Source organism: Dasypus novemcinctus, chromosome 11, assembly GCF_030445035.2.
Source record: "Dasypus novemcinctus isolate mDasNov1 chromosome 11, mDasNov1.1.hap2, whole genome shotgun sequence".
In the NCBI taxonomy this organism is placed as follows: domain Eukaryota; kingdom Metazoa; phylum Chordata; class Mammalia; order Cingulata; family Dasypodidae; genus Dasypus; species Dasypus novemcinctus.
In genome coordinates, this window is record NC_080683.1 from 115214995 (window position 1) to 115225632 (window position 10638).

A 10638-nucleotide genomic window follows, 5' to 3' on the forward strand; every position below is an offset into this window, starting at 1 on the left:
CATTCATCTGTTGATGGGCATTTGGGTTGATTCCAACTTTTGACAATAGTGAAGAGTGCTGCTATGAACATGGGTGTGCATGTATCAGTTTGTGTCCTTGTTTTCAGTTCTACTGGGTATATACCAAGCAGTGGAATTGCTGGGTCATATGGCAAATCTATACTCAGTTTTTTGAGAAAATGCCAAACGGTCCTCCAGAATGGCTGGGTCCTTCTGCATTCCCACCAGCAGTGGATGAGTGTTCCCATTTCTCCAAACATCCTCTCCAACAATTGTAGTCTTCTGATTTTTTGATAGCTGCCAGTCTTATGGGAGTAAGATGGTATCTCACTGTTGTTTTGATTTGCATTTCCCTAATAGTCTTCTTTCAATTGCCTTTCATGAGACCTGCTGCAGGGCAGGACCTTTGGGTTTATATATGGGAAGAATGCAAATGGAAAACAGTCTATTTCAAGCCAGCAGGTGATGTTTCTCAATCTTTTTAACCGGATAGTCAGATTTTTAATCAAAAGATAGCAGGACAGCCTCAGTGGTTGTTCTAGAACAACCGAAAGAGGTGCTCCTGGACAACCTTACCAAAGTAGGCTTTTAATGACAAATATGCTTTTTTTTGAACCAAGATGTTTTCCAGAACTTTAATTTACTATGCTTTAAAATACTATGTATTTATTTAAAATAAATATGTATTTAGCTATTGAATTTTTTCCCCCTGTCCAATGTCTTTTTGATTTTTCATTTATTTTTAGATATAGGGGGCTAGGGGAATGAAGCTGGGATCTCATATGTGGGAAGCTGGTGCTCAACCATGAACCATATCAGCTTTCCTGCATTGGTTTTTTAGTTTGTTTTGCTTGTTGTTTTGTTTTTGTTTTTTTCAGGAGGCACCGGGAACTGAAACCAGGACTTCCCATGTGGGGCACAGGTGCTCAACCACTTGAGCCACATCCGCTCCCCTGTCTTTTTTCTATGAAAAAGTATCGACAGCTGTTTTGCCAGCTCCAGAACTTTTCAAGAACATGACCCACCGTGGTTGGCAAGGGATTTCTGTAATTAGTTCAGGCCTGAAAATGAGCATTTGTATTATCTCTTCATTACCTTGAGGAAAATAGGACCAGGGTCTGAAAGCATTTTAATACGTGTGGCAGGCCAAGGCATTAATAATTTAATGGAACGATTTCCCCCTGCCTCCCCTTTCCTGACCCCATGGGGCAGTCTTATCAGAAAAAAGGGAGAGAGAAAGAATAGCTGCCTGCCCTGGTGGGGTATAAACCATAGGAGCTGCAGCATTGGGGGCAGCCATCAGCGTTCCTGTGGTTGAGCTGGTGGCCGGCCGAGGAGACCTGGGAGCACCACCTCTGAAATTTCCACGGGCCCTCCATCAGCAGACCCAGTGATGAGGAAGGAGGAGGCACCGCGGCAGAACGCGGTGCTCCAGGGAGGGGCGGTAAGATGGCAGCCAGTGGAATGGCTCAGATCCAGAAGTAATTTGATATAGAAAACTAAATCCAACAATTTTAGCAGCTCAAGTGCTGTGGAACAATGTTACCTAGGATATATATTTTATTTTCACAAGACCCTTTTCTGGGGTGGGGGTGAGAAGGAGGTGGTCTTTGATTTTACCTATAGGATTCCCTTATTCAGGTGTGGAAGAAAGAGAGGAAGATTATGGAAATGGCAGGGAGCAAAAGCAGAAGAGGCACCATTGTAGAAAAGGTTGAGACCAGAGGGTTTTCTGGAATCATTGACTTTATCCAAAAAACTCAATTTTAAGGCTTAATTAGCAGCTATGAGAATCCTTATACAATTTTTCTTTGCATGTTTTATTGCCATAATATAATAAGTTTGCTGCTTCAAGTGTGTGTGAAAATACCAGTGGGGTTTTTCTTTTTCAACTGATTAAAATGTGTGGAACTGCTGTGATGATTTCCTCTGTTTCTTTTGGCTACAGATAATACCACAAAGCTGTCTCAATGATGCACACACACAGCTGATAACAGCTGACACATGTGGGTATTTAGCCAAGTATGCATTATCAGAAAATAAGCTAAAAACCCCATAAAACTCCCCACTGCCTCACTTCGGAGCATTTCTTTTAAAATCTCTTGATGACACAGTAGATGATATTTTTTTTTTATTTTGGATGCTAAAACACTACAAGTGAAATATGAAATAAGAAGTAAAAGCATGTCTTTACCAAATATGTGCAAATACTTACGCTGCATAAGTATTCACGTGTTCTTCAATGGCAAAACATCGTGGAATTGTATAAGTTAGAATTTGCAGTGACGTATTGGACAGTCTCTATATGCCATTGTCAATTTAATTCTGATATTTTAATCAAAGTCAAACAGAAACAAAATTTTTGAAAGTCAGAGAATACTATAAGACTTTAAAAGAAACAATTCTCTGCTAATAAACCTCCCCTCACCTGCTCCCAGCAACAACAGCTTTCAATTAATTTAGTTTTATTTCTATTATTTACTTTTTTTAATTGACTAGTTACCATGTACTTTATTTTTTTCCCTCCCCCTCTGCTGTTTTGCTGTCTGTGTCCATTCACTGTGTGGTCTTCTGTGTCTGTTTCTTTTTGTCTTCTCTTCCTGTTTTCTCCTCTAGGATTCACCGGGACTCAGTCCTGGGAACCTTCAACGTGGAGAGAGTTTCCCTGTCACTTGTACCACCTCAGTTCCTGGTTTCTGTTGTGTCTCGCCTTGACGCTCCCCTTCATCTCTCCTTTGTTGCATCATCACCTTGCTGTGTGGCTCGCCTGGCTTGCCGGGTGGACGAGCCAGGCACACCTTTACCAGGGGCCCCCGGGATCAAACCACATCTGCTTCCCTATTATTTACTTTTACTATTTTAAACTAACCAGTTTATCCTGTTCTTTCTTAATTTTCTGTTCCTAGAAACAAATAAACCTTGGCTCAGGGATACCCATCCTACTGGCCTGGCTGAAACTTACTCAGAATGGGGCTGTGTTCTGGGATTTTCCTTTCTGGTCCTTCCTTTCCTTGCTCATTAGTGTCTGCAGGTGCTCCCTGCCTGCTTCTGTTCCCTCCCCATTGCATTTCTTCATGAACATGTCTCTCAATGACTCCCTTGAACATCAAAGCCCATCTTGGCTTCTGCTTCTCAGAGGACCCAAACTAACACAGGCTACAGGGTGGGGCTGAAAAAATAGCTGCTAGGATGTGTTTGGGGACTGGTTTGCTCATTGCCAGGATGGAGTACAAGACCTGATCCTGAAAGAACTGTGGGGTCAGACAGTCTGGGGTACAAGTTGGAAGCCCAATTTCTTAAGCTTTCACTTCCAGTGATTTGGGACACCTCACAGCTAATGTTGGTTGATTATCACTAAATTGTATTGATGTCCTATAATAATAAAGAAAAGCTGAGGGTGGTTAACAAGTAGTGAAGAGCTAAGTGAGAGTCAGAGCTTTCAAGGAACCTTATCTTCTCCAGTAGAGGAACACTCACAGCTGAGGAGCACACCAAGGATTTAGTAGTTAAAGTCACAGAGCCTCACACTTGTTTAAATGCTCAGCCAAGGTAGGTCCCCGGGAACCTGGGTCCATCTGAGAGAATGTCCCTGAGGATTTTGGCCCTGCAGACCTTATAGAGGGGGTCCACTTCTCCCCAGCAAAGATGAACACTTCCCTTTGCAGAAAGAGGCTACAGAGGTGCCTCCCTGACAAAGCAACAGGGGGCCCCATCTGGAGTTGCCCCACCTCTCTTCCTGGCTGTAGGGTTGGTAACTAGGGTTAACTTCCAGCACAACCCAGTCTGGTAAGAGAGGAAAGAAATTGTAAAGGCACAGCAAGAGTTAGTGAGCATGAACTGGCAGGATCCAAGGGAGTACCCTTGGGACTGGATGTGAGGGGGCTTGATCAATGGAGCCCAGAAGAAAGACTGGGTAAAGAACAGTTCATTGATTTGGGGTCACTGTCTTGGGACACAGGATGTAACCCTCTGGCAAGGACCCCAGGAGATGGAGCAAGTGTGCTGCTAAGGAGAATCTTAGAAACCTGGAGAAAGCAATGGCAGATAGTAGAAGGATGAATACAAAAGGGATGCCCACCAAGAAGTATCCACCATGGAAGAGGCACTGAATAGCCAAGTGGACAAAATCACCTGGCCAGTTGGCATAATCCAGGCTTCATCCATGACTGTTGAGGATAAGAGCAGAGTGGCCCTGGTGCAGGGATGGAGGATATGCTGGGCCCAACAGCATGGACTCCCACTTACAGAGGCCACCTAGCTGATGCTGCCTCTAAATGCCAAGCCTGTAAGTAACCAAGTGTGGTGCTGAGCCCCTGGTATGGCACTATACCTCCAGGCACCATGTGGCAAGGTGACCACACTGGGACTTTTAGATCCTGGTGGGGCCAGCGGTAGGTCCTGTCAGGATCTCAGGTGTCCATATCTGTTCTAGGTGAGGGTTTGCTTTCTTTGCCTGGAGGGCTTTAGCCAGCACTACTCTTTAGGAGCGAACAGAATACATTATCCACAGGCCTATAATCCAACACAGCCTAGCATCAGACAGGGGACCCACTTCTCAGGGTGGAGGTTCAGGAGTGAGCCTGTGACCATGGGATCCATTGGACATCAAATACTGTACCATCTAGACGCTGTTGGCTTCGGAGAAAATTGGAACTGGCTTCTGTAGGCACACCTGAAGCACCAGCTTGGAGGCAATGGTCTGCAAGGTCAAGGTGCTATCCTTCAAGATGCAGTGTGCGCATTAAGTGACCTCTGTAGGGCACTCTGGCTCAGACAGGAAGAATGCGTAGGTCTCCCAGCATCCATAGGCAAGTTGCTGCCTATGCTTATAAATAAATTTGGGACAATTCTGTCTGCTTAGCATGAGTGAGTTGGTAGTTAGAGGGTGATAAGAAAGAGAGAGGCAATTATGGAACTGTAATAGGTGCCATTCAGATATTTGTTTAATGAATGAACAAGTGGATTTTTTTAAAAAGCCAAAATTTATTGAGAACTAACCATGCCAGGTACTATATTAAACTCTTTTCAGGCATTATTTTTAATATTTACAACCTATCAAGTTATACCCTGAGAATTAGCTACTATTGTCTCTATTTCATGGGAAAAGGATGGTATTTTACTTTCCCAGCTCAATTCTTTACCCATTTGACATATATTAACTGAGCATATGTTATGTTATATTGAATGTTCTCGGCATCGATCGTAAATGTATCAGTAATGCCAACCAAGGGCTGTCCAATTTCAAAATCCAGGCACTTTATAGTTTGTCAATATAAATGGCCCAAATATGCAAACACGTTTGCTCTGAGTCCTGTAATGCATTATTCTGAAAAGACAGGGAAACACTGCTTTATTAAATATACGTGACAACCTGCCTATGAATGCTATGAGATAAATTATTTTTCAGATATTTAATTATTGCAAGTACATTAAAATTATCAATGATAAGTCTGGAAGTTGTAGTCCAGTAGTGCTTCTCTATTGCAATTAAGAAGATGGATTAATGTTGTTTTATATAATTTTCCTTCCGAATATCCAAAAGCAATTCCTTCAAGGATTTTAGAAATTTATGACAAAATTAACATTACTTCAGGATATCTCATTTGGGCTCAAGTTCACATTGGCACTAACTTTGAAGAAATAATTTGATAATATAAATTAAGTATGGTCTGTATAATAATTTACACAAAATTAAAAGAAAGCCTGGGAGTGGCAGTTATATTTTAGCCATCAATCTGATTTCCTAGGGCTGCCATGATCAAGTATCACAAACTGGAGGCTTAAAACAGCAGAAATGTATTGTCTTACAGTTTGAGGGCTGGAAGTAAGCAGTCCCACACTTCCTCTAACGTCTGTGGATTCCAGGATGCCTGGCTGGCAATCCACAACATTCTTTGGCTTGTGGGACAACCCCTGACATGGCATCTTTACTCTATCTCTGTCCATGTCCAATTTCCTCTTCTTATAAGGACACCAGTCATGCCGGATTAGAGCACATCCTAATCCAGGTGGCCCCATCTTAACTAATAACATCTTCAAAGATCCCATTCACGGACAGGGGCTTAGGACTTGAAAGTATTTTTTGGGGGGACACAATTCAATCCACAACACCATCCTCGAAAACAAGCTATTTCAATTGATGGTGATACATTTCTTTGTTAATGACATCAGTCATTTTTGAAACACACTCAAATGGTATTTACTAGCAAACCTATCAGTTAGGATTATAGTACACAGTTTCTATGAGTTTTTCATTACTCTGATACTTTAAACAATTTTTTGAATCCATGGGATTTTTCTGTGTAGACACACACACATACACACATATATATTTTAGGAGGTGATAGGAATTGAACCCAGGACCTCGTACATGGAAAGCAGGCACTCAACCACTTGAGTTACATCTTCTCCCCAATTTATAAACTTGAGAGACATGATTTCATTTTTTTAAATCCCCCTTCTCTCCCCCTGCTGTCTACATCCTCCCCCCGCAGCTTGCTTGCTGGCTACATCCATTCGCTGTACATTCTTCTGCATGTCTGTATTTTATTTTTATTTATTCCCCCCCCCCCCCAGTCCCTTGTGGCTTGCTTGTTGTCTACTCCCTGTGTCCATTCACTTGTGTTTTTGCTTGTCTCCCTTTTCATTACGTCACCTTGCTGAGCCGGCTCTCTGTGGCGCTTGCCGGCTGGGCGGCACTCCACGGCGTGTGGGTGAGCCCGCCTTCACAAGGAGGCCCCAGGACGCGAACCCAGGACCTCCCATATGGTAGATGGGAGCCCAACTGATTGAGCCACAGCCGCTTCCCACATGATTTCTTTTGTTTTTATTTTTGTACTTGTTGCAATCAGGCACATTATTAGTGCCCTTGAGCACAGGGGACTTTTGCAGGAAATATGAAGTGACATTACACATTCAATACCACACTCAAAAGCAGCAAAAAGGTGAGGCGGCTAAGAGCCATCCCACAGTGGTTACAAATACAGGAGCAGCTGTGGTACTATTCTGGTGAATGGACTCTCAGGGCAGAACACCTCTCAAAGCCGTTTTAATCTTTGAACAAGTACGGAGATGAATCAGCAGAGAGAGTTCCTCATCAAGAACTTGGCAAGAAGAATGCATTACCATGAGCAAATGCTGGCAAGGTCAGTGACTCTTTGGAAACAAGTAAGCACTTAGGAGTCCCTGGGGTCTAAATTTGGGTAATTCACAAGTGTGAAATTGCCAACCCAGTTAAAAGAGGCAGAAATTATGCAATGCTTTTTTGAAAGTGATTGTAATAGGAGAGGAGCACTGGAAGCCAGACAGGGCATAGCAATATTATGTTAATGACTTTCATTTTGTCAGGTGGAACAGTTAATTGATTCCATGAGGAAGATGGAACAAAAGCGACTTCCTAGAAATCCCTTTCTCCTTCTAGGAGAAGACGAGACAATCAGGGCAGGGTTTTTCATGTTATGTCTCTTTGAGTGAGTTCTTATTTCTGATTCGAAGAGTATTTTTCCTAATAAGTAGGCATGTAGAGTATAGAAAAATGTCAGGTGACTCAAGAGAAAAACAATGCTATGAAATACCTTCACGCCCCTTAACCAACAAAAATTAGATTCAACACACCTATGAATGTTTTTGTTAGATACTGGGATGTTTGAAGGGAAAATTTTCCAAGTACATGTTCTCTTACTACTCAGTGTATTTCATTTCCCTGATTATGTCTAGTATTATTCTTATCTTTCACTACTCAAATAAAACCAATGCTAATAGGAGATTTTGAGCACAGTTTTAAAAAAACTTTATAGGAATTTATGTGTGCCTTTCACTTCCATCCTTATTAAACAAATAGAAAACCAGACAATATATTTTATTTTATTTTTTTTTAATTATTTATTTATTTATTTTTTTAAATTACATTATGAAAAATATGAGGTCCCATTCAACCCCACCGCCCCCGCCCCCCACTCCCCCCACAGCAACACTCTCTCCCATCATCATGACACATCCATTGCACCTGGTAAGTTCATCTCTGAGCATCACTGCACCCCATAGTCAATGGTCCACATCATAGCCCAGACTCTCTCACGTTCCATCCAGTGGGCCCTGGGGGGATCTATAATGTCCCGTAATTGTCCGTGAAGCACTATCCAGGACAACTCCACGTCCCGAAAACGCCTCCACATCTCATCTCTTCCTCCCGTTCCCCACACCCAGCAGCCACCATGGCTACCGTTCCCACACCCATTCCACATTTTCTCTGTGGACATTGGATTGGTTGTGTCCATTGCACATCTATGTCAAGTGAGGGCTTAGATTCCATATGGGTACTGGATGCACTCCTCCCGCTTCCAGTTGTAGACACTCTAGGCTCCATGTTGTGGTGGTTGACCTTCTTCAACTCCATGTTAGCTGAGTGGAGTAAGTCCAATAAATCAAAGTGTAGGAGCTGAAGTCTGTTGAGGCTCTGGGCCTGGGTGTCATATTATCAGTCCAGAGATTCAAATCCCCTACATATATCTTAAACCCAGCACCGACTACAATTCCAATAAAGTAGCATGCAAGTCTTGTGAAAAGAGATCCCCTCTGAGTCCAATTCCATCACGCAGAAACACCAGGTCCAAAGAAGGGCTATCTGTCATGGCAGTGAACCCCTTCTGCCATGACCATAGAACCCGTGGGTCTCTCTATCCCTCAAAAGAACCAATACCTGGGGTTGTATCTACCTTATCTGTCTCTTAGACTCTGTTCAGTTGTACATAGGGGTATTCCTTCTGACAACCTCCAGACTCTTTTTTAGAGACTCACAGCCTTATAATCTCATTTCTCCTTTCCATTTCCCCCTTACATTAGGTCAAACCGCTTCCCGAAGTCATGTCATTATATGTAGACAGGTATATTCTGCTGTTCCGCATTGAATCTTTAATTCAAGGTCATTTTCTAGTTGCTTCTTCAGCTGGTATGTGGTAGTGATCCCTCGGTGCCAGGGAGGCTCATCCCCGGGTGTCATGTCCCACGCTGGGGGGAATGCATCGCATCTACACGCTGAGTTTGGCTGTGAGAGTGGCCACATTTGAGTAACATGCAGGCTGTCAGGAGGAAACCCCCAGGCACAATGCTACTCTAGGCCTTGTTCTTATTGCAGGTGTATAGGCTCAAAAGTGTAACCATTAGTATCACGAGCCCACTGTTGGGCCCTCCTTCCTTCCTGGTTCTTGCCGTTGCACCTGGAGGAAAAATATGGAACGCTTCACGAATTTGCGTGTCATCCTTGCGCAGGGGCCTTGCTAATCTTCTCTGTATCGTTCCAATTTTAGTATATGTGCTGCCGAAGCGAGCACGACAATATATTTTAAACAATAGTTTCAAGACATTGAACACAAGGCAACCCAGGATTCTGATATCCCAAAGAAAATAAACAAGGTGAGCTCTAACATTGCATCAGTTCGCTGCTCAGTAGGTTGTACAGGGAGAGTGCACTCAGACCTGTGAGCTTGCTAAGTTGAGTAGAAAGAGGTTAGGTTTCGGCAAGACCAAATCAACTAGAATTTGAAGGACAGAGTACCAGCGAGGGTGGTGCCGCACAGGAAACGAGCTCTGAAGCTCTGCAGAGAGGTCCCCGCAAGTCTTTGCTTGATTACTGATTCCATAATGCACGGAAGGAAGCCACCTGAGATCAGGGAAAAACACCATAGATAGAAAAATTCCCAGAGTTCACACATAATTTGTCATACAAATGCCACCAGGTAGAATACTCAGAATGGTTTCTCCTTAGTTGTTGGGATAAATTGACCCTTTGCTGAATGCTGCTCTTGACACATCCTAGTAAAGCTTAAAAGCAAGCCTTGAAATGATTCAACTCATTCCAAGTAATTTAACTGCACGCCAGAATAAAACCCAGTGCTATTTAAAGGACAATAACAAAACCTCTCAAAGGGCATCATAAAATTCACAATGAATGGCATCCAATAAAAAATTTACTAGGCATGCAAAGAATCAGGAAAATATGATTTATAATCAGATGAAAAATAGAAACAGACCCAGAAAATAGACCTAGAAATGAAAAAGATGATGAAGCTAGCAGACAAAGATGTTAAAATAACTATTATAAAATATATGCCAGATGTTCAAGAAGGTAGAGGAGAACATGAACATGGTTATGAGATAAATGACTCAAGCAGAAACTTTAAAGCTGAAAAATAAAAAATTTCAAATGAAAAAATATATTTGAATAGGGTCAACAGCAGATTAAACAGTGTGAAAGAAAGATTGGTGAACTTTAAGATGTAGAAAACATCCAAAATGAAGTACACGGAGAAAAAAAACACACACATGAATGAATAGAGCACCAGGAACCTGTGAAACAATATCCAACAGGCTAAAATAGGTGTGATTGGAGTCCCACATGAAAGGAGGGCAGGAAAATATTCAACGAAAAGTGACCAAATATGTTTTCAAATGTGATCATAATCAGACTTTTTAAGAAGAGCTAGAGAAAAAAAGACTATGCACAGAGGGACAAGGATTAAGACAACAGAGACAACATAAAGTTCTCAGAGAGAAATCTTGAATTCTATACTATTTCAGAATAGAGTCAATATAGACTTACATACACACACATAACTGAGAATATTTGTCACCAGCAGACTT

At 42.3% G+C, this 10638-nt stretch overlaps 1 non-coding gene across 1 annotated transcript; it reads right to left on the reverse strand.

Annotated features, from left to right (window-relative positions):
• Nucleotides 1-9222: 9222 nt before the first annotated feature.
• LOC111764080 (U6 spliceosomal RNA) lies at nucleotides 9223-9329 on the reverse strand. Its single transcript, XR_002796777.1, has one exon. It is a non-coding gene; the product is annotated as a U6 spliceosomal RNA (small nuclear RNA).
• Between the last annotated feature and the right edge of the window lie 1309 nt (nucleotides 9330-10638).